This window comes from Lontra canadensis, unplaced genomic scaffold (assembly GCF_010015895.1).
Source record: "Lontra canadensis isolate GAN:19392208 unplaced genomic scaffold, GSC_riverotter_1.0 scaffold42, whole genome shotgun sequence".
Lineage (NCBI taxonomy): Eukaryota > Metazoa > Chordata > Mammalia > Carnivora > Mustelidae > Lontra > Lontra canadensis.
In genome coordinates this window covers 692496-715133 of record NW_022631036.1, presented here as the reverse complement: position 1 = coordinate 715133, position 22638 = coordinate 692496, and the positions used below count along the sequence as shown (strand labels likewise).

At 41.0% G+C, this 22638-nt stretch overlaps 1 long non-coding RNA gene across 2 annotated transcripts in view; it reads right to left on the bottom strand.

Annotated features, from left to right (window-relative positions):
- The window catches only part of LOC116875550, a 184535-nt gene extending 161910 nt beyond the window's left edge, over positions 1–22625 (bottom strand). The window contains exons 1-3 of one of the 2 annotated variants that reach the window (XR_004384221.1): positions 22427–22625; positions 19504–19660; positions 18113–18984 (exon numbers count right to left, since the gene is read on the bottom strand). This is a non-coding gene — a long non-coding RNA (uncharacterized LOC116875550). Of the gene's footprint in view, positions 1–18112; positions 18985–19503; positions 19661–22426 lie in introns of those variants that run through there. The other variant, XR_004384220.1, reaches the window with a different exon arrangement.
- Between the last annotated feature and the right edge of the window lie 13 nt (positions 22626–22638).

The following is a 22638-nucleotide window of genomic DNA, read 5'->3' as shown; positions in this document are numbered from 1 at the left end:
CTGCACAGATCTATGCACTGTTTTCCATGTAAGTGGAAGCAGTTGGGGAGCAGTTCCTTCATGGTTCCCATGGCCTCTAGTCTTAAGGGAAAACTTAGAGGGAGGGGCATTATTGAGTTGCTACCAAGGCATGACTGGCACTCATCATCTCCTCCCTCCATTATCCATTCTGAATTTCTCTCACTCTCAGCTATCACCTCAGCAGGTCTAGGTGTATTCCCTGGTGGTATGACCCAACCCTCATTCCTGAGGTATCTTCTCAGGTTGGGGTTGCCACCTGTGTCCATTCACAGTTACAAGAAGCCAGGGAGCACCAAGAGGCTCCAAGTGGATTGTCTAGCTCCACATGTATTCTTCCCGCCCCCTTGTGTAACAACAGCTCTACTGCTTGCCAAGATAGTGATACCTCTGCTTACTCTAGATACAAGGAATCCAAAGTGCTTTGATAATGGCTGTAGTTTGTAGTTCAGTAGATCCCTGGTAAGGTGAGCCTTTTTGGAGAACCACAGTCTCTGACCCTGCAAATCCCAGAGCTGTAGGGACAGGAAGTACAATGTCCCCCAGTGGATCATTGGGAGAAATGGGGGAGAGAAGAAATTCATGCTTCCACCTATTGGTTCCCTAAACTGTGTATTATTCCTAATGGGAACACAGTGATATACAGAGGTCTCTAATTTAGCACATACACTGCATCCTAAATGATAATACCCAGACTCTCTGCGTATTGTCTCTGAGGTGGTGCTTCAGTTGTGCCTCTGGAATACTGTTTCAGAATTCTGTGAGGTCTCCTTCTTCTGGGAGATCTGGTGTATGGATCCCATGGGCATGGGTTCAGTCCCACACATCCTTAATGTAAAATGGATCTCCTATACTGTGTGGGATCCCATGCCTGTGGATCAAGCATTCTATAAGGCTATAGGTAAGGATGCTGGCTGAGGCTCTCTCTATGGGTAGGAAAGGCAAAATATACCTAGGAAAAGTATCCCTCCTTATGAAAACCAGCTACTTATCCTCCCAGAATGAAAGAGGCCTAATGTAATTGACTTGCCACCAGGTGGCTGATTGATCTCAAGAAATAGTATCATATCCAGTAGCACAGTATTGGTCTCTATTGCTGACAGGTCAGACATTTAGAGATAGTAGTATGTAAATCAGGTCTGTAGCCTCATCTCAACTGCCATGTCCACTCCATTCATGTGCCCATTATGCCATTTCTTGGGTGGCTGATGATGAAGGCTTACTAATGTCAACTGACTGAGTCAATTTGTCTACTCAGTTGTTTAGAGTCCCTTCCATGGTAGATGCTTTCTGGGGGACATTATATATGACACAAAGATCATCACACCTCATACCTACTCCCATAGGTCCATCAAATATCTCTACATCAGACTTCCTTGTCTCTGATTTTCCAGTACATTTCCTTTCCAGAGATCCAGGTCATTGGCTGTTGGTCAGGAATCTATATGTATTCTCAGCTCAGCCCACTTCTTCAACATAAAGTAGATGACCAGGTACACCTCTCATGTTTCCACCCACTGGAAAGATTTTCTTTTTCCGTTGTCTTTCAAAGACACTCCTGAATGTGACTATAATGCAACTACTGTTCATTTTCAGCTTACAGAACATACCAACCCAACTCATCTATAAACAAAGCTTGAGATTATGCCTCCTTCAGCTGGTCATATAAATCTCTCCATATGGCCATAACTATGGGCAGGGGCACTGATACAACTGTGGGGGGTGACACGTGGATTTGGATAACTGGCTAATACAGCTTATTTATGCCCTCTGGTCCTACTTGGGCTTGATCCCAGATATACCATTTCCCTCATACGACAGAGTGCTGCTGAGCTCATCTGACTTAAGACTTGGTGAGTTTAATGATAAGAATCGTGGTCAGTTTTGTTTACTGACTTATTTCAAGTGACTAGAACAGTGTTTGGAATATAATAAGAGCTCAACAAATATCTACCGAGGAAATAAAGAACAGAAATTAATGTATTGGAAAGGAAAGTAAAAATTATAAGTATTTTTTTAAAGTTTAGTTCCTTTTATAAAAAGACTAACAAAATCAATAAAACATTAGCAAAATTTATCAATTTTAAAAAGGAGGCGGTGCAAATAAATATTATCAATCAAAAAATCATACAGAAGTATGATGGTTTTAAAAATTAGTAAACCACTTCTCATCTTTACTGCTACCATCTTTATTCTTCCAAACCACGTTTCCTGAATGTCTGCTTGTTTTCTCTGTGTCCATTTTGTCCCCACCCCAGTCTATTTTCTACACAGCTACCAGAATGATCTTTTTTAAACTTTTTACTTTTTTACTTTTTTTACTAATTTTTTACTAATTTTTTACTAATTTTAGACTTATAGAAAAGTTGCAAGAATAAATTTTCCAAATACCCTTCACCCAGTTTCTCTTCATGTTATATAACTATAGTGCAAAGATCAGGACCAAAAAATTAACATAGACACAGTATTATTAACTAAATTTCAAACCTTACTCAAATTTCACTTGCTTTTCCACTAATGTTTTTTTCTGTTCCAGGATCCTATCCAGGCCTCCATGTTGCATTTAATTGTCATTTTTCCTTAGTCTCCTCCAATGTGTGACATTTCTTTAGACTTCACTTCTTTTTCATGATATTGACACTTTTGAAGAATACTGAGCAGCTAAAGAAGTAAATTATATTCATTTAGAGAGAGAGAGAGAGAGAGACTTTATGTCCATAAATCTGAAAACTTCGATTCAGGAACAATCCCTAGAAAAACAAACTAACCAGAGGAAACTCAAGAAGAAACCCTGATTAGGCTTATAGCTATTAAAGAAATAAAAATCTGCTTCTAAAAATAAAATAAATATTAGGTCTAGTCAGTTTTATAAGTTAGTTCTAGCAAACATATAACCTTAATCTTCTACAAACTGTTCTAATGAGGGGGAAAAAAAGGTCAATTCCCCCAACTTATATGATGAGGCAAGTATATGCTTGATACTAACCCTAGGTAAGAGCAATATGAGAAAGAAAAATGTAGAACAATATCCTGAGTAAATAGAGAAGCATGATTCTTGTCAATTTATGTGAGTCAAAAATATGATCATCTCAAGATATTTAGCAAAAAATGGTAAAAGATAAGACACATATAAGACTCAAAAAAAAAAAAATCTCTTAACAGGCTAGAAACACATGAGAACTTCCTTAACTTGATAAATAGTATCTACCAAAACCATAGAGCAAATTTTACACTCGATGAATCATTACAATCATTTCCTTTTGAGAAGAAACAAGATAGATGCCATCATTATTTCCATTTAACATTTTACTGGATGTCCAAGGAAAAGATAAAAAGACATAGTGATTGGAAGGAAAGAAATAAAACAGTCATTACACACATAGATGATATCCTTCTCTGCACAAGAATTCAAGAGGATATATATGGACAAGTTATTTGAAATAAGAAAATTCATTTATTCTAGAAATTTAGAAGCAGATATGATTTGGTGATTGAGGAAGAGATGGAAAAAATAAGAATGATACCTGGTGCTCTGACTTGAGGAAATATGTGATGTAGTAACATTTATTGAGATTGCTAATTCTGCAGGGGAGTGAGACTTGAGTTAGGGCAGTCTTACCATGTGGGTGGCTTCCTGGAGAACTTATCTATGTGGGGCCCTAAATATCACTGGCAATAAGGAGATGGAGAAAACTATCTGCAGAACTGCTATGAAAGAGATTATTACACATAGGTAAAGAATATTCTCATAAGTCACTTCAGATGGGGGTAAGACTCCTCTCCTCCCAAGATGGCAACTCACCAACTAACCCCAATAAAGGTAGTTCTGATAAGCCATGCTGGTTTTGTTTTTCTGAATGGGATATCCAAGTCTGGGAACAAGCTGATTTGGGCCAGGAAAATAGAAGAAAGGCTGGAGTTTTGGAACAGTAACGAATCATTCTCTATTCCTCACAAAAGTTCTCAGCCTCTATCCTTTTTTTTTTTTTAAGATTTTATTTATTTGACAGAGAGAGAGAGATCACAAATAGGCAGAGAGGCAGGCCAAGAGAGAAGGGGAAGCAGGCTCCCCGCTGAACAGAGAGCCCAATGTGGGCCTCGATCCCAGGACCCTGAGATCATGACCTGAGTTGAAGGCAGAGGCTTAACCCAATGAGCCACCCAGGTGCCCCCTCAACCTCTATTCTAAATAAAGGATAAAAGGATGAAGTGTGGGGTGCCAAGTTAGTAACTAGCTAAGAAGCACCTGTATCTTGAATAGAGCCCACGATAAGGGAGAGTATGGCAGGAGAAAATGTACATTGGTGACAAGTATTAGCAGAGTGAGAAGTGTTCACTGTCAAAGTCACATAGGCAAATTAAGTTCAATCTACTTGGTGCAATATGGTGATCTTAAATCAATATGATTTTACCCTGATAAATTCATTCCTTAACTTATTTGTCCACTCATATTTAATGAAGACCAACTTTGTGGAAGATCTGTTCCAACATCTCTTCCTTTTCCCCCTCTTGAGCTTAATTCGAACTCGCTTGCTTGTTTACGGAGTTTCTGAGGACAGGCATGGATGGACTCAATATATACAAACTTTCTTTTTTTTCCTGATTAATCCCTAAACCCCTCTGACTCAGCATTTTATTCTTGTGTACATTAAAATCAAATAGTTTTCTAAGGTTACAACCTTCAGCTTCTAATATACTTCTCCCAGGGTTTTATATTCATTAAACACATGAGGCATCTATCTGCTCTTTCTTTTGCTGTTCCCATGTAATTTATTTCAGAATCTTCTAAGTGGACTCTATTCAGTAGTCTCTTTAGATCATATAGATAGTCTGTAAAGATATTTCCACTGAATCTGGGGTGCCTGAGTGGCTCAGTCATTAAGCCTCTGCCTTTGGCTCAGGTCATGATCCCAGGGTCCTGGGATCGAGCCCTGAATCAGGCTCCCTGCTCAGTAGGAAGCATACTTCTTCCTCTCCCTCTCCCTCTGCTTGTGTTCCCTCTCTTGCTGTGTCTCTCTTCATCAAGTAAATAAAATCTTTTTTAAAAAAGACATTTCCACTGAATCTAATGTAATGCTTTCCCCACTGGATTAGGATACATGGTCCCATATTAATCCAATTATGACCATCTACCATTCAACACTGACTAGGTGTTCTTTTGCCATCAAAGAACTTAGAATCTTGTAAGGAAGATAAATCACAGAATTAAATAACTTTTTTTTTTTTTAAAGCATAATGTACCAGAAGAATGAGCAAAGGACTATGAGATTTCACTGGAGGACAAATCAGCTTTGGCTTCAGTGACATGAGAGGGCTTCATAGAAAAGGAAGGCATTTAAGGAAGTCAAAGGATTTCAGTATCTTGAGGGGGGGCTTCCAGGGAGAGGCAATAATGTGAGTAAAATGGAAACCATAGAGAAAGTCCAGGAAATGATCTGTAGGTACCCTTGGTAGAAGAAAATACATGAGACAAGAAAATACATGAGAAAATGCATGAGACAAGGGAGACAAGTTAGGTGACAGCTAACTCTGAGTGTTTATTACAAGCCCGGAAGTCTACAAAGTGCCCTACGTTCAATATGCCACTAAATCCTCACACAACTCAAAGGGTAAGTACCATTCCCATTTCTGTTTAAGATGGGGAAAGTAAGGTACAGTAGGATCCAATGACTTGCCCAACATTGCATAGAGACGAAATGGCAAAGCCAGGATTTGAACCCAGTAAGTCTGCCTGCAGAGCCACACCTTGCCCAATGTGATCAGAGAAGGCAGGGGAATGTGTAAGAGGTGTTGCAGAGGGTATGGGTGATGGATATGAAGAGAGGATTTTCAAGAAGGCAAAGGTCATTTACCGGGATAAATCTCTCAGACAGTCCATAGCCCCAGACTGAGAAAAAGCCAATGATTAGTTGGCCCCTGGAGACTTTAGGAGAGTAAGTTCAGCATAGTAGTGTCAAAGAAGCCAAAACTCAGAGAATTAAATGCGGAGTAAGTGGTGGGACTGAGAGGCAGCCACCTTTCTAGAGTTCTGGTGCCTAAGGTAAAGAAAGAGAGGACAGTTACCAGAAAAGCAGGACCAGTTTGTGGTTTTATTTTTCAGGCTAACTACACTTGTGCTTATTTGTGTAGAGGAAAGTTAGTGAAAGTGCTAAAGAGAGAAAACAACTGAAGTGACAAAGTCCTTTGCCAGGGTAAGGGGGTGTAGGGGAGCTGAGTACAGAGATCAAGGACACAGGGGAAGGCTCAGAATGCTGAGGAGAACAGGAAAGGTAACACTGCCTCTGAGACAACAGGAAGGCAAGAAAAGACAGGAAGTGAGGTAATGAGGTGGAGGAGGAGCAAGTCTACTCCTGAGGACCTCAATCCCCCCGGTGAAGTAGGAGGCTGAATCCAGTGCTGTAAGAGGAGGTAGGGTGGATTGGAAGTAGACACTTACCAATTGCAGATGTGATTTAAATCAATTAATGGAAGGTTAACAAAAGTTGTGTTGGGTCTGGCCTGGCATAATCAGCCTAGCGGGCTCACCCCTCTCTGCACCCTGATGTGATGCCTGATCCTGTTAAGAGCTCCCCTGTAGGGGCGCCTCAATGGCTCAGTGGGTTAAAGCCTCTGCCTCCGGCTCAAGTCATGATCCCAGGGTCCTGGAATCAAGCCCCACATCAGGCTCTCTGCTCAGCAGGGAGCCTGCTTCCCCACCCCTCTCTCTCTCTGCCTACTTTTGATCTCTGTCTGTCAAATAAATAAATCTTAAAAAAAAAAAAAAGAAGGAGCTCACCTGTAGCAAACTCACCTCTTCTGTGCATTTATTTATTATTTATTTATTCAGTGTCTAATTAGCCAACTTATAGTACATCATTAGTTTCTGACCTAGTGTTCAACAATTCGTTAGCTGTGTAGAACACCCAGTGCGCATCACCACACGTGCCCTCCTTAATACCCATCACTTGGCTACCCCCGTCCCCCCGCCCCCTCCCTTCTATAACCCTTACTTTCTTTCCCAGAGTCCAGAGTCTCTCATGGTTTGTCTCCCTCTCTGATTTCTTCCCATTCAGTTTTCCCTCCCTTCCCCTGTGATCCTCCATGTTATTCTCATGTTCCACATATGAGTGAAACCATATGATAATTTCGTGCTTTTCTTCCTGAACTGGCTGCCTCCACCAGTCCTGCCCTCTACATCACACTCATTCCTGCTCTCCTTATTCCAACTCCTTCATCCCTTCCTCTAACAGCCTCTCTCCTTAGACTTAATGCTTGGTATTACTTCCGCAGCCAGCTCTGACTTCTAGCTTCCGTATTTATCACAATTCCAATTCATCCGTTTGAATTCCCTGCTTTGTAGCTCATCACCCACTCAATCCAGCCTAAACCCTGGAACCTTTCACAGCATATGCCCAAGAGGCATGCTCCATTAAAGGAGAGCACGTAGAAGGGCTGCAAGTCATCTCTGATGGCTGATTCGGATAGCCTGTGTACGAGACAGTCTCGGTTTGCCCTCAGGATCCACTCTCCATGCTTTTCTACCTGCCCCTTCCCTCAGAAGGCTGACCCTCTATGGATAATATCAAAGAGGTTCCCTTGCCCACTGATGCTCAGTTGGGGGCAAGTAGGAAAGAGAGGGCAGGAAATTTATTTCTCAAGTTCCCTGCTGTGTGCTTGCAGGCTGGCAGTGGCTGCGTGCCTCCACCGAAAGACCACAACTTCTCTCCAGCAGCCTCACCTACAGCTATAGCTAGAACCACAGTTCCGGCTCCGCCCTCATAAATTCCAGTAACCACTCTTCGCCTGTGCAAGACCAAGAGACGTTATTTCCCTTAACAACTTTGTAAATAGTCCATTAACCCCTCTTCAGTTTTCCCACTTTAAATGTGGTATCTCTGTCCTGCCACAACCTTAACTGACACAGTCCTGACCCTGAATAGATCCAGCCTGCATCATTTCAAGACACGTGTAGCAGGACCGGGAATCCGGGAACGTAATGTGATGTAGGTGATGGAGAATTTCTGCCCAAACACCCCCATTGGTATCCTCAAACCTAATACATCTAAAATCTGATTCATTAATGCCTCTCCCTTATCTAAATTTATTCCTCCTTCAGACTTCCCCACTTTTCCCCCCATTCGTTCTTTAATTTATTTAAGTATTCACCATTTATAGAATGCTTCCAACATGCTAGGCACTGTGCTAGGCACTAGGGATTCCAAGATGCTGAGAAAAATGTTCCCTTCTCTAGGAGCTAACTACTAGTGGCGGAGACCCAACATTGAATATAAAATGGTATGATACATGCTTCTTCTTCTTCTTTTTTTTTTTTTAAACAGTTGGGACTACATGCTGGCAAAGCACAGAGGAAGAACCCAGGATAGGCAAAAGCAAAAGGCTTCTCCAAAGAAGTAATAAAAAAGGAGTTGAACTTTAAAGACCAAGTATGCTTTCAGCAGTGGAGCACATAAGAGGGGGGACAACCACTTTATGCAGAGACGATGTGAGGAAAGAACAGAGGCATGAAAGTGCACAGCGTGTTCAGAAAATGGAAACTATTCTGTACAGCTGGACTACAGGATAAATGGTGAGTCGGCAGGCAGGCAGGGGTGGTGGTGGAGGAAGAAAAGGAGTAAGTTAATAGGCTAAAAACGGATTGGAGGGCTCAGCCAGATTATAAAGGGTCTTAGCTGTTGTACTGGTATGATACCTACTGTGGTGAACCTTTTTACCTGTCCCCCAGAACAAACAGATAGGGCTTTCTACCTTTGCTTTAGGAAAAAGACATAACAAAACAGCCAAGAAGCAAAGAAAGGAAGGACTAGCTTTTGAGTGTCTAGCTAAGATTTTGACTTTTGTTAGAGCCCATATTCTGAGAAGAAAAGCACTTCTGAATTTCTAAAATCTTGGGCCCTAAAGGACTAAGAAGGGCTCAGCATGTGCCATCAGCTCTACTTTTACACAGAGCAGTTAGAGAGTCATGCTGGCTAGACTTAGAGCTTTTCCTTCCTATTTCAGATGCTCTATCTAAGGCCAACAGCTGGGAATGGAAAATATAGAACAGAAGCACATACTTTCTTGTTGATACTGACATTATTTATCCTGGGACTATCCAGATGGAATGGAGCAGGGCAAGGAGCAAGACCTTTGGACAAGATAGAGATACATACATTAAGAAAGAATGAAAAGTCACAAGAGAGACTTTTCCCCAGAGATTTCTTTCTTTCATATTTAAGTATGTCTAGTTAGAAATTCATCAATTACTCTAAACGTTAATAAATGTGCAAATATACATGCTAGAAGCCACTTATAAATATCTCCTGAAAATAAACAGTTGAAAAAATGCAATATAAGCTTCAGCACTTTTCTCTTTTTGTTTCATGTCATTCACCCTAATTGACAAATACATGGAAAATAATATATAATTACAAACTTTATTCTGGTTAAATCAAATTGTGATTCCTATTCATTCATTATTCATTCATTCATTCCATGTTTCAAGTTTTTATTGAAATCCTATTTAGTTAACATGTAATATAATATTGGTTTCAGGAGTAGAATTTAGTAACTCACCACTTACATATAACACTCAGTGAAGTTGTACTTCCTTCAGCCAAAAATTACCACAAGGGTTACTTTTAAATGACATTTTTTTTTTTGTTTGGGGCCCAAATATGTACAAAAAAAGTGACTTAAATAAGGAAAGGTTTTGTCTGTTTATGTCTATTGTGAGTTAGGCTTAAAGGACCACATCAGATGAGGCAGCCTGGTTTCTAGTTTTACCTGAGACTCTATAATTTGCCTGCCAGGTCTTCTCCCCTCTTTGTGCCCATCATTTTGAAACCAAGAAGGCTTATAAATGTTCACAGAACATACCTGTGGGATTTTAGAGAAAATTTGCCAGGGTCACTCTTCAGATAGCATCTGTTCTCTATCCTGGCCCCTTTCTCTTGATGCTTGCCATTCAGTTCTGCCCTGAATTAATTAGACATCAGAATGTCTCAGGATGTGATTGTTTTTTCTTTTACAAAATTATTATTAAATGTAGACTTAATGCATCATGATGCCACATTCACAGGGTTTTGTTTTTTGGTGTTTGTTTTGTTCTTAAAGGTGTTGGTGCCGCTCTTTTTATATTTCCCTTACAAGTTTCTTAGAATTTTGGAACTACAGGTTTTGGAAAGCCAGAGCCATTAACTGAGGTTGCCCTGAGGACCTATTTCCATGCCTGTTTTCCTAAAAACAACAGTAATAAGAAGAGGTGAAAATGGACAACTACTAGTCTATATGTATTCCTTTGTATCACTTGAACAGAACACCGCTTCTTCAGGCAGATGCGGTCACAATAGGAATCATGACTTGGGGACAGAGTTACCAGCTTGATTTCAGCCTCCCTTGTTCTCCCAGCCAAGAGAGCCCCCCAAAGACTGCAACCCAGCCCCAAGTCAGTTCAGCTCTTGAACAGATTAAGGTAATTTGTCCTTACTCTAGTTAACTACTGAAAGTTAGGTGAGCCCTCTCTGGAGACAGATAACTTCATCAAAGCCTCTACAGTATTTTTACACAGTGCCCAATATTTAATAAAAAAAAAAGATTAGGCAGAACCAAGAGAAAAAGCAGATAATAGAAATGCACTTACAGATGGCTTAAGTGTTAGAATGATTCACCACAGGCTTTAAGAAACAGTAATTAAGGGGCACCTGGGTGGCTCAGTAGGTTAATCCTCTGTCTTCAGCTCAGGTCATGATCTCAGGGTCCTGGGATCGAGCCCCCATGTCAGGCTCTATGCTCAGTGGGGAGCCTACTTCTCCCCCTCTTTCTCTGCCTGCCTCTCTGCCTACTTGTGATCTCTCTCTCTGTCGAATAAATAAAATCTTAAAAAAAAAACCCAGAAATTAAAATATTTGATAAAATACATGATAGGATAGAGAATCTCACACAAAGACTGGAATACATAAAGAACAAACTAATTCTATAACTCTAAAATTTTGGATCATATATATGTAACTTGTAAGTTATTAAGGATTAACGGGAGAGTTGTAAAGAGAAAAAGGAGGTGAACTGTGTGATGGATCCTGGGAGGAGGTCTTTGGAATGCAGCCATGGGGAAGTTAAAGAATCTGAAGCAGTCCTCCTGAGTCTGGTACCTGCTTTCCTGACACCACCGTGGGGGGACAGTGGAGTTACCTTTCTCTCATCAACAATGTGCTAATGTTAGCTGGAGGGAAATTATTAGGGGAATGCCAAGTTTTTTAAATCCTAGGAACAGGGAAAGAAGTTTGAAAAATAGGGATGCCCAGGTGGCTGTCAGTTAAGCATCGGCCTTTGGCTCAGGTAATGGTCTCAGGGTCCTGGGATCGAGTCCTGCATTGGGCTCCCTGCTCAGTGAGAAGCCTGCTTTTCCCTCTCTCTCTGCCCACCTCTCCTTGTGCCTTCTCTCTCTCAAATAAATAAACTCTTTTAAAAAAAAAAACTAGAAATTTAAGAATTTTGAAAAATATACCCGCATACACCCAGAGAATTGTTAAATAAAGGTTCAAAACCAAAACCCTCAGGCCACGATGGAGTCCAGGAAGTAGCTATAAACCGTCCCAACCATAACACCCAAAGGGTCCTGAACTTTTGAATAAATAGCCAGACACAAGCAAAGAAAGCAACTCTGTCTCAAAAGCAATCAACTTCTCCAATTCATCTACTAAATTGTGCCTGAAACTCATATTTTTAATTTCAGAAGATCTTTTCTGAGCTATACTTGGATCTCCACAAGTGCTTTTTTGTTGTTGTTGTTCAAATTATCATCTTTCCCCTTCTGTGCCTCTGGTGTGTTACAGCCTATGTTAGTTGTTCTCCCTCTCCACCAATGCTTGGCTCTCTAGGTTTGCTGTTACTTCTCTTAGAGCTGCTCATAGGGACTCAGTTTACCTGCATGCCCTAAGTGGTCTGCTGTTTTATAGCATACAGCTTCCAGGAGGAAACATTTTTGTTCCTTGGTTTTCTCTTGATCCCCTGAAGTTAGCAGGGTTATACCCTTCTCCATCTCCTAAGGACCTAAAGAGTATGGGCATGCTGACATCAACTTTCCTTAGAGCATCAAAGATTCCCTTGAGCCCAGATACTCTAGGCATGAATGCCTGTGGCTGCTTGCCTGGGACCCTGCCACAGTTATCCCCAAGCTCTCATTTGGACCACAGAGGAGGGAACTCAGCTACAGATCACAGTTCAGTTTTGAAGGGAATGAATCATCTTCATTATTATGTGTTGTTGTTTTCCTTTTTATGATGAACTCATTTTAAACCACAGATCTATTATTTTGATGGCTCTTTTTTTTTTTTTTTTTTTTTTTTTTGTTAATCTACCCCCAAGGTATAAATTTAACAAAGAGGTCTTCATTGGGTTTTTACTACTACACTTCCTAAACTATTGCCGTGTAAATTCTATTGAGTTTTTGGGCCTATATCACTACTCACCATGTGGCAAAGCAATTCTTTTACAGCTTTTCTTTGTTGTAACAAGGGTGAAATATGTCTTTTTACACTGACCCATGACATCAGAAAGACTTGGCAGAAAGCCCGATACAGGGCTCGATCCCAGGATCCTAGGATCATGACCTAAGCTGAAGGCAGAGGCTTTAACCCACTGAGCCACCCAGGCGCCCCTAGAAGTCAATGTTTTAAAGAGTTACAAATCCTTTCCCTTTTTTGGCTTAGTTCCCTTCAACCCACTCCATTTCCTGACCACTGCCATATGTTTCAAAACTTAGGAGACCTCATTTGGAAAGACCAGGGACAAAAGAGATGTCTGATTTATCTGTAGTCTACAAAAAAAAATATTTTACTTCTAAACTCATTGTAAATGATACATGAATAGATTCTTATTTTCTTAGTTTCATTGTACCTAGTATATGCTATGTGCTTCTGCTACAGAGAACCTGTTTAATTTCTTTTTCAAATTAAAAATCTATAATGATGGCACCTGGGTGGCTCAGTGGGTTAAGCCCACTGCCTTTGGCTCAGGTCATGATCCTGGGGTCCTGGGATGGAGCCCCACATTGGGCTCCCTGCTCAATGGGGAGCCGGTTTCTCCCTTTTTCTTTGCTCCCCTGCTCCTGCTCTCTTAATCACTTTATCTCAAATAAGTAAATAAAATATTTAATAAATAAATAAAAATCTGTAATGACTTTAGTAGTTCATTTACATTATTATTATTGAAAATATATTTGGATTTCACTATTTGTTCTTTATTGGTCCTACCTGTTTTATATTTTTTCTTCTTTTTCCCTTTCTTTTGAATTAACTAAATATTTGTGTTACTGCATTTTCTCTTTTACTAGTTGTATATACTATTGCTATCCTTTAACAGTTATTCTAGAGATCGTGCATACATTCTTGACTTAGTATCATGCAGTGTGTATCAATAATTCTACCACTTCCTGGATGTTAAATTCTTAAAACATTTTGACTCCATTTATCCCCTCATGCCCTTTGTCACGCATTTAGTTTTATATATATTTAAACTCCACAAGGCATTATTATAACTGTTTTGTATGGTGTGTACTTATTTAGATTTATCCATATGTTTACTCTTTCTTTCCTGCATTTCTGTTTTTCTGTCTGGAATCATTTTTCTCACGCCTGAGGAATTCTCTTTAGTACTTCTTTTAGTGTGAATCTACTTCTTTTAGTGTAAATCTTCTGGGGATGAATTCTCTTAGCTTTTCCATGCTGAGAAATGTCTTTGTTTTTCTCCAATCTGGAGACTATTTTCACTGAGTATAGAATTCTAGGTTAGTACTCAGGTATTTCTCAACCCCACTTTCCCATTCCATGATTTAAAAAACTTAGCATGCCCCTGATAACTTCCTTCCAGCTCACTTTGACGGACTGCTGCTCAGGCAGTGTCTCCCCATGGTGGTGTCAGGAATGCAGGTACAAGACCCAGGAAGAAATTTGCTTCAGATTCTTTAACTCTCCCACGGCTGTATTCCAAAGGCCTCCTCCCAGGCTCTGACATATACTTCATCTCCCTTTCCTCTTGGGAACTTTCCCATTAATCTCTAGTATCAGTGACTAGAAATAAACAAACACATTATTCAACATGTTCACAATTTTAAGAAAGGTATTAAGTAAATTGGTATATATTAAAATTTTGTGTAAAAAAATTTAAGGTTAGGAAGGGCTTGCTACATTTTCGACAAGACAACTGTATCATTATTAAGCAAGCTCACTTCCCATCTGATTACCAGTTTGATTACTTAGGGGAAGAAATGCCAGCTAGCTGCTATAATAAGCAAGCCTTGGAATTTCAGAGGTCTGACACTTTTGTTTACTTTGTATCCAGTAGAGGTCAACCGGATTTTCAGGGGGCAGACTTTCATGTGGAATTCAGTGAGCCTGGTTCCTTAAATCCCTGGGATTCAGAGTCCTTCACTGGATTCTGCATTCAGCCAGCAGATGAAAGAGTGACCAGAAGATCACGAAAGGCTGGTTTTCGAAGGTGGAGTCTGCAAATGGCACGTGTCACTTCCATTCACATTCCATGGGCCGGAACTCAGGGAATAGTCAAATCTGAATGTAAGCGAGGCTGACAGATGTCATCTAGCTGAGTGCCCAGGAAAAAGAGGAAACTGGGTTAGCGAGCGGTTCGTCTCTATCACAGTAATTCAATTTAAAATCATTAACTTTTTCCAAACCATGCTCAAGAAATTAAGAACTCTTTAATGTATGTTCAATTTGGGCTCAAAGTAACTTACATATGATAAAAAATGTTTACTAAACATGTTTAGTTTACCAGTTTATTAGTTTAGTTTAGTTACTAGTTTAGTAATATTTACTGAAGTGAACTTATCCCATTAGTGTTTTTTTTCCTCTTTAACTAGCTTATACAAAGATCATAAAACTAATGGATTTTGAATAATTTATTGTACAGAATTATCACTAATCAGACCATTGTTCCAAAAATTACCACACTTTACATTAGAGACAGAATACGTCCTGCACTGACCCAGGTGTTTTCTCTCCGCCCCTGCCTTTGGGTCACAGAGCATGGATGCTGAGAAAGTAGAGAAGTATGTTAAGGGACTTACTGCAAATTCCTGTTCCCTTCAGCTGTGCTCTCACTGCTGTTTGTTCACCATTACCTCCCCGTGCTAGTGGTGACCCCGTGCCTTCCCTATACTGGCTGCTCCATTCTTCTCATCTTTTATACGCTTGACACTCTATACCTTGAAGACAAACTTATCACTAAACATGTTTAGTTAAACTAAGTTTAGTTTAGAACTATCTTGTCCCCATTTTCCTCAATCACTCTGCAATATCTAAACTATTACACATTGTGGCAGAGACTGTTGGCTGACGACTAAATGTCCCATTTCCCCTCTTCTTCCTTACCAGCACAACTCCAACTGTATTCCAAGTGATGACGTGTCCAGCTAAAGGACAACATTTCCCAGCCTCTCTTGCAATAGAGTTGGCCTTATAAAAATACAATTGGCCTTATGAAATATAAGCTGACAAGCTTGTAGTTGTTAGATTAATGCCAGCTGCTCTAACAGATAAGTTCTAAATTCTTATCAGCTTATAAAATAGTATTTTTTTATTTGCTTACACAACACCCAAAATGTGTGTTCCTGCCCAACAGCAAGCCTTCTCCACGGTCATTTCAGGACACAAGCTCTTTCTATATGTTGGCTTCCCTTTTCCTAGTACCTCAAAGTCCTTTAAGTTCAGCTCGCAGATGGGAAAAGGGTATGGAGGACGGCATGTAGCTGTATGGTGACAAGAAACGACAAAGAAGGCAGAAAAACATAGTTTATGTGACTGCTCAAGAAGAGGAAACGGATCTGGTGGGCAACTAGCTGTCTCTGCCTCACAACCAAGCTAATTCAATAATGGATTCTGGCTCCGACAAATCAGCAGGCATGATTGGAACAGGCCACAGTCCCTACTCCCTGACTCAGTACATTCCAGGGAAGAAAATTTCATTTAAACATTCCTCCAAGCCAAAGATTAATGTTTCTTCTTTACTTTCTGCCATAACAAGTGTATCACTATTTTTTTCTCTTACTATTGTTGTCCTAAGCCATGACATAAGAATAGTTCCAAATCACAATCAGACTCATCAGCCTTTATGGTTACAAAAAACAAAATAAAGTTTGAAGATGACTGAGATAGGCAAATGGATGAGATAAGCTTACCCTGAATTTGTATTTAAAATCCCCAAAAAGGGGCACCTGTGTGGCTCATTTGGTTAAGTATCTGCTCGGGTCATGATCCCAGAATCCCAGGATTGAGCCCTGCATCAGACTCCCTGCTCAGTGGGGAGTCTGTTTCTCCCTCTGCCCCACACCCTGCTTGTGCTCTCTCTCTCAATCTCTCTCTCTCTCAAATAAAGAAAATCCTTTTAAAAATAAAAATAAAAAAATTCCCCCAAAGAGCCAGAATTGCAAAATGTAACTTGTTGGTTGTTGTTCATAATCACATTTTTTGGCTAAGTACAAGAAGAAAAACAGATGAGGTTTATAAGACATGCAGAGATCACTATCTCACTGCCCTGAACAACAAGTCATTCCATTCACTCCGCAGACTCTAAATCAAAGTCTTCTCCAACACTCCCTTACCATATTTCCTCACTTAATGACATTTACTGACTACACTTGATAGGTGTCACACCTGCAGATTATCGTTTGTTCGACTCATATTACTTTGTATTAAGAGCACGGTTACCACAAGATGATCACCGAAACATTTAAAGCAGATAACTTCTCCATCTCTCTCCTCAATCATATTGCAAGTAATAATTTATCCTTAAACTTGGAAGTTTCCAATTCTTCTAGTTGTTTGTTCTCAAGGTTTTCCTACTAAGAATGTGTGTTATTTTAAATAATTCACCTTCCATATAAATTAGCATGGGCACAGAGAAACTACTGATTTCAAAAGTCAATCACAACTATTTCCTTTAGGTCTTCCTCCAGAGCCACAGCAAGGTACATGAAACAGTTTTGAGACCCAGACTTTTATTTGAGCTGGCTTTTCTGCCTGGTAGTTGAATACGGAAGAATATCTTAGCATTTTATTATCAGAGATCAAAATTGTTTAAGACTCAAGAATAGAGGGGCACCTGGGTGGCTCAGTGGGTTAAAGCCTCTGCCTTCGGCTCAGGTCATGATCCCAGGGTCCTGGGATCGAGCCCCACATCGGGCTCTCTGCTCGACGGGGAGCCTGCTTCCTCCTCTATCTCTCTCTGCCTGTCTCTGCCTACTTGTGATCTCTGTCTGTCAAATAAATAAATAAAATCTTAAAAAAAAAAAGATTCAAGAATAGAGCCTTATCAGGACAAAGAAAAATAGAAGGTATCTTGGTTATTCATTCATGTAGTAAACATTTACTGAGAGCCTACTGGGTGCTAGTGGTGTGTGCTGGGACATGGGGGTGGGAGAACGAGGTTGAAAAAGACGTGACCCCTTCCCTTGAGAGAATCACACCTCAACATGCAAACACACAACACAATATAGTAAATGCTATGGGACATTTGAGAGAGCCCAAGAAAATGGGTCACTTAGGTGCAGAGATGAGAGTGAGGAACTTCTGGGAAGAAACTGAAGAACATTGTTGAGTGAACAGAGATGAAATAATAATTCAAGACTATGCTAAGGAAAGCTAGATCAAAAATGGTATGAATTTAAAAACAGCGTTGAATGCTATCACCTAGTCAAGGACCTGTCTTGCCGAAGGTCTAGATAGGCTCCTCTAAACCCGAGATAGTATAGGTGGAGTGTAAGAGCCACTGCCCATGGGTCTCAGCTGAGATGCCCATCAACACTGTCCTGGTAGTGGTCACTGTGATGTGCCACACAGAACACCTCCCAAACAAAAGGACTTAATCCTCCAGATGCTGACACGTAGCCCTTAGCTGTCAGGCTCCCTGCTCAGTGGGGAGTCCTACAAACCCGGCTTTGTCTCAAGATCCTGGCTGCACCCAAGGCCACGTGCCCTTCCCTTGGGCCCCAGTGCTTGGCCCACCCAAGGGTGTAAAGGCCCTCATCTCCAACTCAGGATAACCTGGGGCCCCTTTCAGCTTCTTAGTTTCTGGTAGGTTTGGGTAAGACTTTCATTGAAACTGTATCACAGAATGACTTACCTCTCCATCCAATCCTGCTTCTGTTTCTTTCCTTTCACAGGTGTCAATCCAAAAGCCCCCCTTAGTAACTATCCTACATGCTAATCTCTATGTCAGGGTCTGCTTCACAGGGAATCGGCCACACTTCCAGCAACATCACTTAGAACCACAAGCAAAATACCAGAAAACCTCAGGATCCAGTGAACTGTCACAACCTATAATTGAGTTAAAAAATGTATTACTCCACCATTTATTTACTCATAGGTCATCACCCAAAGACATTTTCAAAAATTCATGCTGATCTTCAGGGTTTAAGCTACAGCCAAGCTAAAATTGAGAGTATGTTTTCTCTAAGCTCTGAACATACAAAGATTTGGATTTGGATCTACATGTGGACACGAAAGGTCAACCGAGGTTGGCCAAGGTACTTCCACTCCCCAGAATCTCTGAAGGATTTAATCTCTCTCTTTGGCAGCAAAAGACATCAAAATGGAATTTATTGCTGGATGACAGTTTGGGGGACCCTATAAAGCTGAAATCAGAATCAGACAAAATGAAGACTTGACTACACTACCTGCAAATTTTAGCAACAGATGCTGAAATGATATTTGTGCTGATATAGTCACAAGATATTACCCAGCCAGTCTGAAATGCTGTCTGATCCCGCTGGTAGCTCTGCCTCCCAACTTCTGGGCACACACAGGGAATCGCAGAGTTCTTTCTTTTTCTCTCACTGTCTTATCTTCTGTGTTCCTCTTTTTCTCCAAAGCAGAGGCTTAAGGAATCCAAAAGACCCAGATGCCATTCTATCCTCATCACTTATTAGTTATGTGAGCTTGAAGAAGTTATTATCCTGAGTCTCATTTTCTTGACCTGCAAAAAGGGAGATAAAAAAAACTTCTTTGGTGCAGTTGGCAGGAATGAAAATATTAACCCCATTGGCAGAACCGCACAAAGCTGGTCATAGCATCACACCTCCCAGGACCATGAACTAGTAGTGGTTCTCACCTTTGCTGTGCAGCAGAACCAACAGGGGACCTTCAAAAATACTGAAGCTGGGAAACCATCCCCAGGGAGTCTGATCTAATTGGCTGAGGATGCTGACGCATCAAAAATGTTTAAACTCTCTCCAGGTGATTGTACAGTGCAGCCAATGTTGAGAACTACTGCTCTCTGCAGAATCTTTCACTTAAGCCATGTAACTACCCCACGGGTTTAATACAGTTACCTATCCTCCCCTCTTTTTTTACAAAAAAGGAAATTGAGGTTTAGAAAGGTTGAAGATTGTTCAAGCATGTGAAAGTATTTAGGGGCAAAGCTGAGAGTTGAATTCACACAGTATGACTCCAAAAACCTTATCTATCATCAGCCTACTGCTGTGCTCTATCCTACCTACTGAATGTGAAGAACCTTCTTCAGCATGGCTTTGAGCATGCAGAAGATACTCCAAAATTAGTAGCTAATTTGTTCTTTTCTTTTTAGCTTTCCTCTTCTCCATTCTCTGCTTTCACAATCCACAACCTGAAATATTGCTTGCAGTTCATTAGGGCTGAGGGATGGATAAGATTGAGAAGCAGAGTCAAGAAGGATTTAGGGAACACTATTCTTTTTCCTTCTCCTCCCCTTCCTAAAACCAGGCCACGAGCATACACTTGCTTTCTGTTTAAATTCTTTTGAGGTACCTATTGCAGATACTATATTGGAAATATCAGAAACCCAAAAAGAAAATTTTCTATCTTCCCTGCTCAAGTTTAAGTCAATGTTTCCTTTGCCTATGTCAACTTCTATGTCTTCTACAATTACAAAGTCATAATTATATATTCAGATTTGTCCACTCACATTATGCCATGCATATTTTTCCAGATTGTTTTATAAGCCAATTAAGCTGCCTAGTACAGCTCTGCAAATAATGAAGATAATTTACTGTATAACTGGGCCCAAGATATTTTCTTTAAAAGTTTTATTCTTGGGGGCACCTGGGTGGCTCAGTGGGTTATAGCCTCTGCCTTCGGCCCAGGTCATGATCCCAGGGTCCTGGGATGGAGCCCCACATCGGGCTCTCTGCTCAGCAGGGAGCCTGCCTCCCTTCCTCTCTCTCTGCCTGTCTCTTTGCCTACTTGTGATCTCTGTCTGTCAAATAAATAAATAAAATCTTAAAAAAAAGGTTTTCTTACTGGAAAAAAAAGTTTAGTATATTACTCTGAAAACTGATATAAAAATCTGTAACCATGTAAAAGTCATAGGACATGACATCGGCCTTCTTTGATTTGCTGTGCCCTGCTCAGTGCCCACATCCCTCACTGCGATGCCTGGCACCAAAGAGTGAGCACAAAAAATGCATGATGCGTGAACAAATTACACTTTTCTTGCCTGAACAGTAAATCTGTAAAATCAGAATTCTTAGGAGACCCTGAAGTTAAGCCTGAGAACTGAGCAGGGTTAATAACAGTGAAGTGGGCAGGAAAGCAGCCGGAAACCATGGTAAAGGCCAGCTATGCTGGCCAGGAGGAAACATGTGGTTTCCTGAATTATACCCATGCAAGGCCATCAACCTTTGAAGCATGACATATATAAACACTATCCAGGATCATAGCTCTCCCTTCAGTCACTCTTTGGAGTTGTTTCTAAAAAGTTGCTTACATTTGTGGGCTCCCCTCTCCCTGTGCACTAATCTTGTACAGAGGTGAAGACAGCTGTAACAGAACAACAAGGCTGCAAAGAAGTGGAGTAGATATGCTTCAGAGAACACCACTGGACAACATCCTTAGAGGAAATTTCCTAAGCTAGAGTCCATTGGCCCTCCTTTGGGAACCACAGTGGGACTTCAGGAAACTAGGAACACACTATAATTAGTGTGAAATGTGTGTGTGTGCTTATGTGTATGTGTGTGTGCCTGTCTGGAAAGGAGACCTCAGATGTCATCAGATTTTGTGTCTTTTGGTTTTAAAGTCTGCTCCTTCTTCCACTTCATCAACTCAAGTGGTGGTCTTCTAAACCCATCATCTTCATTAAGAGCTGGAGGTGGGGATGAGTAGAAGAAGGTAGAAGACCAGGGAGCTTATCCCACAGAAGGCTTTCTATTAATTGAATCAACAGATGTGAAAAGATTTGAAAGTGCCTAGCATGTATAAGGGCCTATTAATGTTCATGGATGTTATTATTATTGTTATTATTACTCTCTGCCAAACACATTGTGTTTTTACAACTTCACAACAACTCTAGGAGGTCAGCATAAATCCCATATCCTATTTGCCAGGAGATTTACTTAGAGAGATTGAGTAAACTAACCCAGGGCCACAGATATCCAATTCCAGAACTATCCAATTCCAAAGCTTGGACTGTTATCTCTACCCCATGGCCTGCATTTCCAGCCAAGCTTTCAGCCTGGAGGCAGCTTCTCTGGCTTTCACATCGAAGGTCAAGAGTCCTGCTCCCTCCCCCTCAATCTATCCATCAAAACAGGCACTGGTCATAAGAATAAGGTTCTTGAAACCAAGCATAATCTACTTGTTTGTGTAATATGGTCCCAGTAATCCCACTCAAATTCCACACTCAAAGCCAGTTGCTCTCCCACCTTATCAAGGGTTAAAGAAAGAAATCACACTTATCAGCATGAACTCCCTTGCCTCCATGATGCAAGGGAACAAATGCTTTCCAGTAGTCACAAAACAGGGTGAGAAAGCTCTAAATCAAGTCTACTGTTTTCTGGCTTCAAAATCCATGCTAAAAACTGCAGTTTAATTTCTGCTACTAAAACAGACTTCCTAAAACAGGTGAGAATCCTGACAACTGTATTGTAACGAGCACTCCTAGGTGTCCGCACTTTACAATGTTATCCCTACGGCTCAGAAAAGCCAAGCAGGCTGGCTAGAGGTTACTTCTTGAGAAGTTAAGCAAGTCCCTCAGGGACACAAAAGCAGTAAGCGACAGGCAGAAGCAGGACTCGAACCCAGGTCTACATGATAAACAGCATTAGTGCTCTTAACTATACTCCTCCTACCGTCTACACACAACCACTGCGATTCATGGTATCCAAGGCTGGCATCTCTTCTTGGTTTTTCCTGGAGCCACTTCCCTGAAATCTAGCCAACCTCTCCAGAGGAGAAGGCATGGAAGCAGGACCGATGGACTCTACAAACACAAGATCCGGGTTCCAGGTCCACTTCAGCCCTTACTGGCTCTGTTATCTTGGGCAAAGAGAACTTAACCACCCGTGTCTCACTTTCCTCACTTAATAAGTAAAGATCATTGTTCAGCTCGCGGACATGGAGGACGATGGGCGCTCAGGCTTAAGTATTATGCAATTGTGGGTTACCTTTATCCCTCCTTACTCCACGAATTCAAAAGCTCGTGGTTTTTCTCAGCCTCCCCTCCGCGCGCCTCTCACGAGTTCCGCCGCCACCTCCTCCTCACGCCTCTCTCCCCTCCACTCCAGCAGTTCTCTTGCCTAGTAGGGAGGACCCACCTTGGCTGCTCAAACTCTGGCGATGTTTCTTTCCTTCCGACTCTGGGCACCAAGGGCTGCGT